This window comes from Dasypus novemcinctus, chromosome 4, assembly GCF_030445035.2.
Source record: "Dasypus novemcinctus isolate mDasNov1 chromosome 4, mDasNov1.1.hap2, whole genome shotgun sequence".
Lineage (NCBI taxonomy): Eukaryota > Metazoa > Chordata > Mammalia > Cingulata > Dasypodidae > Dasypus > Dasypus novemcinctus.
The window spans coordinates 45,475,566-45,483,640 of NC_080676.1; the positions used below are offsets into that span (position 1 = coordinate 45,475,566).

Consider the following 8,075-nt stretch of genomic DNA (forward strand, 5'->3'; position numbering starts at 1 on the left):
GAGACAGATTGATAGTGGGTGGGTGGAGACAATCTGATAAGTTTAAAGCTTTTCCAGAGCAGGGGTTGGTCCGAACTTTTCTAAATACACACTGAGACAATTTCAAGTCCCTTAGGGAAACCCCAGCATGCAAGCAGGTTGGAAATGGCTAAGGGACATGCCGAGGGGGGAGAAGACCAGAGAAGTGTCCCCAGTGTCTCCTGTGGCTCCCAGGTGGAGTAGAAGGGATCCCAAAGTTTGCACATAGCCCTAGCTGGGGATAGCTGAATAGATAGCCAGTGGGGCTACCACAAGACAGCAGAGACATGGTCTAAGAGTGAACTTGCCCAACCACACTGGTCCTGGCTGAATCAAGAGAATGAGCATGAGTTTCCAGGCATGGACTTCAGCAGCAAACATAGCAGGGTTCCCTGTAACCAACAGGGAAAAGGGGCAGCACCCTAGAGCCCATGAGGGCCTATTTTAATCTGACAGCTCAAGGACAAGTGCTCCCTCTCCCTGCTTTACCTTCAGAACCATTAAGACTCAATTTATACCCAGAGGCAATGTTGGTTTGAAGCCTGTGGAGGGAAGGGTACCCAGAAACACTGAATATTTATGCCCAAATATATGAATTAACTCAAAAAGCCCATTTTAAAGATACTAATATGCCTTCAACAGACAAGTTTATGTCCCACCCCAGCTGCTCATGGAATAGACTAGGGAGCTAGAGGAAATCTTCTTCCTATCAAAATTCATTCACAGCAAAGTGCAATAGAAAGCACTGGACTTGGAGTAACAAGATAAGGATGTGTACCCCACTTCTGCCCCTTACTATAATACCTTTGTGACCTTGTAGCAGTTATTGAACTACTTTGAACTTCAGCTATCCCATCCATAAAATGGGATTATAATACTATGTGTCACACAGGGTTGCTCTGAGAATTCAACGAGATAATGTCTTTGAGACACACACTATTTGAGGGTAATGCCCAAATCACCACCAATGTTACATAGGGAGTATTACAAAACTAAGAAGCCCACACATCGAGCAAGAAATAATTTTTCTTCCCCTACTCCTTTCCATAATCTACCTTCCCAGGAAAGCAAAGAAAACCAAATAGAAGCTTCAGAGAATAAGATTGCCAGAACCGGTACCCAAATGGTGCATGAATTAGCAACCAGCATCTGTTTCCAGGGTTAGTGTGTCATCAGTAATAAAGCCCTACAGCAAACAGAAACACCCCAGGATATACCAGGATACACCAATACAAAGATGACAAGATAGATAGAATACAGACCAGACTCCTCCCAGCCGAGACTTATTAACAGTTTCTTAATGAAAAGGACCTGAAGACTGAGAAAAAATTTGCTTATAAATCCCCATTACCATGAGAATCTTGTATTTTATGCATGATTGTTCTGTAAACCCATAACTCCTCTAAAAAAAAAAAAACAAAAACAAATCTTATTACTGTTAGAACTCTGCTACTCAAAGTATGATTCATGGACTATGGACCACTCACACCAGCATTGCCTGCAAGTTTTTTTTTTTTCAAGTAACTTTTATTTCAACATTCACTGCTGAAACATTTCTACACTGTAACAATTGTTTTCCATGCTTTCAAAAGTCTGATACATTCAATATTACACTTGTATATTTTCCATCCAGTAAAATCTCTCTAATGTTACCTTCAAATGGTTTTTCAACAATAAAAATCCTCTATAATACACTAACGTGGGGTCTCCATCCCGTTTTCCTACTTTTACTATATTCATTAAGTTTTGTTATCTATAAGAAGACATCCTGTTTGAAGACTCTCTCATATTCCTTAAATTCCTTTCCAATATGAAGTGGGGTTTTTTGTTTTGTTTTTTTTAAAGATTTATTTTTATTTATCACCCCAACCCCCAGGGTTTGCTCTCCGTGTCTGCTCGTCTTCTCTTTATGAGGCACCAGGAACTGAACCTGGGACCTCCCATGTGAGAGAGAGGTGCTTAATCAGTTGAGCTACCTCAGTCCCTTTGTTGTGTCTCTCATTGTCTTTCCTGTGTCTCCTTGTTGTGTCATCTTGTTGCTTCAGCTTGCCACACCTGCCGGTTGTGCCAGTTTGCTTGTCTTCACTAGGAGGCACGAGGAACTGAACCCAAGAACTCCTATGTGGTAGGTAGGAGCTCAATTGATTGAGCCACATCTGCTTCCCCCGATATGAAACTTTTGATGTTGTAAGAAAAGCTGTGTGCCCACTGAAGGCCTGCCCAGGGATGCTACATTCAAAGGGTTTCTCTCCAGTGTGAATTCTCTGATGACTAATAAGGTGTGACTTCTGACTGAAGGCCTTCCCACATTCAGAGCATTCACAGGGTTTCTCTCTAGTATGAACATGATGGTGTTAAAAGAGATCTGAGCTACCCCTAAAGACTTCCCACATTTGTTGTATACATAAGGTATTTCTCCACTGTTAGTTCTTTGATGTCTCATAAGGTCAGAGCTCTGATTGAAAGTTTTCCCACATTCTTTACATTCATATGGTTTCTTTCCTGTATAAATTACCTGATGTCTGGTGAAGTCTGAGCTGTCTTGGAAAGTTCTGCCATACTGGTTACACTGATAAGCTTTCTCTCCCTTGTGAATTCTTTGCTCTTCCCTAAACTCCTCAATCTTGCTCAAGTTTTCCCCATTTTCTTCAAGTTTCTGTCCAGCATGCCATTTCCCTTTTTTGTAGAATGTATTTGTGCCCACCCCCCACCCCCATGGCTCCCTCATCTGTCTGCTCATTGTGTGCTCACTGTGTCTGCTTGCTGTGTCTGCTCATTTTCTTGAAGAGGCACTGGGAACCAAACCTGGGACCTCCCATGTGAGAGGAAGGCACGATCTACTTGAGTCACTCCCATTTCTGATGCTTATTAAAAGTCACATGCCAAGTGAAAGTTTTTCCACATTCCTTATATTCATAGGGTTTCTCACCTCTATGGATTCTCTGATGCTATGCAAGGACTGTATGCTGCCTGAAGATTTTCACTGATAGCGTTTCTCAATTTTTTCATGTGTAACAAGGTGCAATCTCTGGAGGAAGGTGTCCCCACATTCACTACATTCATAGGGTTTCTCTCCAGTATGAATTACCAAATGTTGAATCAGATCTGAACTTCCTGGGAAAGTTTTTCCATACTCTGTACATTCATAAGGTTTTTCTTCCCTATGAATTCTCTGTTGTTCAATAAAGTCCAAGTCAGTAGAGTAGCGTTTTTCACATTCATGTTTCTTTCTAATATGTAATCTCTGATGTTTAAGAAAAGCTGTGTGCCCACTGAAGGACTTCCCACATTCATAACATTCATAGGGTTTCTCTCCTGAACAAATTCTCTGGTGTATTTTACGGTGGCAGTTAAAACGAAAGGCTTTCCCCCATTCACTACACTCATGGTCTTTCTTTACTATGGAGTTTTCTTATGAATGACAACCATCTGCCCAAAACTTTTCCCCTGGACAGGGGGCCTCCACAGTCTCTTCCCTTTGGGATTTCCCTGCTGCTCCTCTAAGGTGCTCTCAACTTCAGAGGCAGCTTCAAATGTAGAGGTGGCAGTACCATGTTTTTCTGAGAACACGAGTGATTCCACTTTAGCAATGGGCAAGTCTGGCAATGATCCTTTGTCCTTGGGCTCTGGGTCATCATCTGCAACAGTTGATGGGAAATGTAAATATACCTGTTTTAGGTGTATGGAGAAATGACACTTGCATTAAGATTTACATTTCTAGCATGAAAATAAAAGCTTTAAACATACTTAATATTCATATGACAAAGTCTGGAAGGATATTTACTCAGATATTAACAATGGTTATAGTTTGGTGAATGACTGGGCAGGGGAAAGGGTTCTTTCTTCTTCCTTTTTTTCTCCCTCCGCTTATGGTTTTCTTTTCTTTCTATTTTCCCAAATGGAACACTATAAAAGTTATTTGAAAAATAAAATAAGCTTCTGAGTAGGATATTCTTTTTGAGGATTTGCTTATTAAAAGAGAAAATGTTATATTTTCAAGGACTTGGCAAGTGGTCAACCAGTTCTGTGAGGAAAGGGAAAAACAAGAAAGGAGACCCAAGAGATAAAAACATACTTCTAGAATAGACTCCAAGATTAATCTCCATTTCTAATTTTTCCCATTTTATTGATTATAAGAACTCTATTTTTCAAATGATTTTGTTTGGTGAGGTGTAAAACCAAGTATCAAAGAGAATCTTCACTAGCAACATAGTGATATAAGTATGTTTCACAATGTTATAGTGCTCAGACAGACCAGTTCATGGTCCTGAGGTTAAGTATATTGTCTTTAAATTTGCTGTGTGCCACTAAGGAATGAGAGGATGTTATCAGGGATATTTGCAGGCAGGGCAAGAAGTTTTTACAAGTAAATCTGAAATGCAGAAGTACAGACATGAGCCAGCTGCAAAGAGGGCTGTTTAGATGTGGGATAGGTAATAGATAAAGGTGGTGACTGGCAGAGTTGTGGATAGGACTGCACTACGGCTTATACAAGTGTGATTTTGAAACAGGAAGTTAAAAGGGAAAGGCTCTCAAGGTTGGCCTCTGCAGCTAAGGGAAGAGATAATATGGACTACAGGGAGTGAGGAGCAGTGGAGATGATGAGGCAGGGAGTGAATGAAGTATTTTTTGGTCCTATTTTAGAGCTCTCTAAACAAGATGGAAGCCTAGAAGATGCTGGCCAGGCTTTATGGTCCGAGATGATATAAATTTAATTTAACCTCAGGGCTACCTGATGAGGTAAATTGCTATTATTCCTAATTTTACAGGTGATGAAACACGCTAAGCCTGTTACCTAAGAGATAAGAATAGTAAAGCCGATAGCCAACATTTCAATACTTACTACGTGCCACTGCTATGGTCTTTATATCCCTTCTAACTCCTCTCCCTTCCAGCACATTCCTGTTCCTCATCACTCTCTGGGAGAGCCTGGGTCTCCTCAGATTCACGTTTGAGCTGGATCTCCTTGGGCTGGACCCAGGTGCTCATGCTTCCTGAGCTGCTCAGGAAGGTGACTTCTCTTCCTGTGCAGGTCCATGCACAAGGCCTTGGACCTGTGGTCCTGGTTCATCAAGTCCTTTCTCTAAATTTTCCAGCACGGTCACCACCTCCTCTCCATTCTTAGGGTGATGTCGTCTGCACCCAGGACTGGAGCTTCTCACGCAGGATAGACAGGAATTGTTCCAGCACCAGCAATTCCAATATCTGCTCCTTGGTGTGTCTCTCTGGCCTCAGACACTCAAGGCAGAGCACTCATATCTGGCCCAAAGCCTCCAGGGGACCCAGAGTCTCCTAACAACGGAGTTGCCTGAAGCACTGTGGAGAGGCCTCTTAACTGGGAGAATGGTTCCCCTGAAGTGTGGTCTCAAGCTCCCAAGCCTGGCCCTCTTCCCTTGGCTCCATCATCATAACCTTCTCTTGTTCCTGTGGGTCCTGAAGGTCCAGAATTTCAGCTGCTGATAGTGATACAGCCATCCTTGACTGGACTAGCTCTGTAGATGGCCCACACCAACCGGAGCCTTCCAAAAGCACGCTTACAGGACCTGGAGGTTCCATCTGGGCCTTGGGGGCACCGCGGACGTGATCAGCCTCCGCCCCCACACGTAGGTTTGCGCCTGCGCACGCCACGGCCTCCCCTTCAGGGCCGTCAGCTCTCGGCTCCCGCTCCGTGACCTCTGCACAAGCGTGTCATGGACTCTTGCGCCTGCGCACCCCGCGGCCTCGCCCTCCTCCTCATCCCGGCCGTCGGCTTTCAGCTCCGTGACTTCTGCCCCGACGCAACGTCGACGCTGGGAGGGTGAAGGGTGGGAGCCCTCGCTTCACACTGACGTAAGTGGAGTAAGATCACTGCGAGCTTTTTGGAAGTGCACCTTCCCAGGCTCTACCTCAGACAATTAAATCAGAATCTGCATTTTAACAAGATCATGTGTACATTACGGTTTAAGAAGAGCTGTTTTGGAGTTCACTGAGCAGAAGTGTGTAAGATATAGTGTATGTAGTTCTTAAGTGTTTTTGAGTGTTCAAAAGACTGATGAAAGGACCCGTCTAGGTCTTGTTATATACACAGACATCTCATCCAGGTGGATTCAGCCTATTACTCTCATGCCCAGATGAGTGAAAACAGATTGCAGCACTCTTTGGAGAATTATGTCTTAATGAATGCCTGTGTTTTGGGTATGCTGTGTGCTAGGAGCATCTATTAGCACAATAGTAAGAACTGAGTATATATTTATTGAATGGTCACCTCACAATCATTTATTGGATACCTACTAAGTGCAGGACTATTTTTAGAGAAGTGAGTAACCAGACCCGGAGTGTTAGTTTCAACTTGAACTGCAACTCTCCATAATAATCAACATCTCCAAGTAATTGAAAAGCATTTAAATTAAATTTTAAATTAATGGAATTTAAAGAATTGTACTCCTATTTTTATAACTTTTAACAAGAAAATAAATTTTTTCGTAGGATAAAGAGTAGACATCATAAAACAAACACTTGAAATCCATTTTCTGGTCAGTTTATGTGAGTGACCAGGAATGGGGAAAGGAAGAAAAGATATAAAATCAAGGAATAGTAAAAGACAGGTGCAGGGAAGCGGACTTGGCCCAATGGATAGGGCATCCACCTACCACATGGGAGGTCCTTGGTTCAAATCCCAGGCCTCCTTGACCAGTGTGCAGCTGGCCCATGCGTAGTGCTGATGCGTGCAAGGAGTGCCGTGCCATGCAGGGGTGTCCCCCGTTTAGGGGAGCCCCACGTGCAAGGAGTATGCCCCATAAGGAGTACGCCCAGTAAGGAGAGCCACCCAGTACAAAAGAAAGTGCAGCTTGCCTAAGAATGGTGCCACACACATGGAGAGCTGATACAACAAGATGACACAACAAAAAGAAACACAGATCCCTGGTGCCGCTGATAAGGATAGAAGTGGTCACAGAAGAACAGACAGCGAATAGACACAGAGAGCAGACAACTGGGGTGGTGAGGGGGGGAGAGAAATAAATAAAAAATAAATCTTAAAAAAAAAAAGAAGGGTACAGAAAAACTCAAAGAAAGTGAACGAAGGACGAGATAGGGAGAGCTAGAAAAGGTACAGAAATACAGGTAGAGGGAGGCACAGGCAGGTGCAATGGTCTGTGAGTTATTAGGCAAGTTAGAGCTGCTTCTGCCATAGTGAATCTTTGACTATGCTTATCAACTACTGTTGGCCTTAAATGTAGGGGCTGTTGCAGCCTTTCTGTGCTTAGAGGTACTCTTATCACCTCTAATTGTAAGAGAACAATGTAACTAATTGTCAATAGGCAGGCTATTTGTTGTACCCTGGAAGAGCTGCACTAAAAACCTTGCCAGAAAAATCAAGACCATGATATAATCAGGCTGGATCTGCACACTAAACCTGCAAGCTGGTGGTCATCTATTCTTTTTTTAAAAAGATGTACATGAATAGAGGTGATAACCCAGTAAATTAAAATAGAAATTGACAATCAAAGCATTCATCTGAAATCTAAAGTCTGTTTTAATTTAGGAACATGTCAAGTTCCCCAAAGTGAAGAACAGTAGGACCTAGTGATTTTATTACTCTATGAGCATAAAAAAAATCTTACTTTTGTTTTTTTCCACTCTTAAGGTAGAAATTCTTATAGGCTGGAATCTTCTCAGGGCTTACACTTCTCCTTGGATGAAGTACCACACAGAAGATAGGTGCACAGGTTCACTCAGATCCAGTTCACATGCTATACTTTGCAACAGTAATGTGCAAAGAAGCAGAAACTAGTGAATTTACAAAAACAGAATAATTTGAGATTTTCCATGCGAGTTATTCTAGAAATGCCAAGTACCTTGTTTATGACAAATCAAAAAAATGAAATTTTGATTGTTGTGAATTTTATAGGATCTTTCTCAAAAGGGTGTGTTCAGTACCACACAGAAAACAGAATGAGAGCCTTTTTATATTAAAAAAAATTAGAAAAGGAAATAAGTGGTTCATTTGACTGACGTTATAAAAGTCAAAATTATTTTGTTGGTTGTGAATGGAAATAAACTATGCTATAGGGAATTGG

General features: G+C 42.2%; 1 pseudogene; it reads right to left on the reverse strand.

The window, feature by feature from the left end:
- Positions 1-249: 249 nt before the first annotated feature.
- On the reverse strand, positions 250-5,574 carry LOC101436189 (zinc finger protein 232-like; annotated as a pseudogene).
- Positions 5,575-8,075: the final 2,501 nt, after the last annotated feature.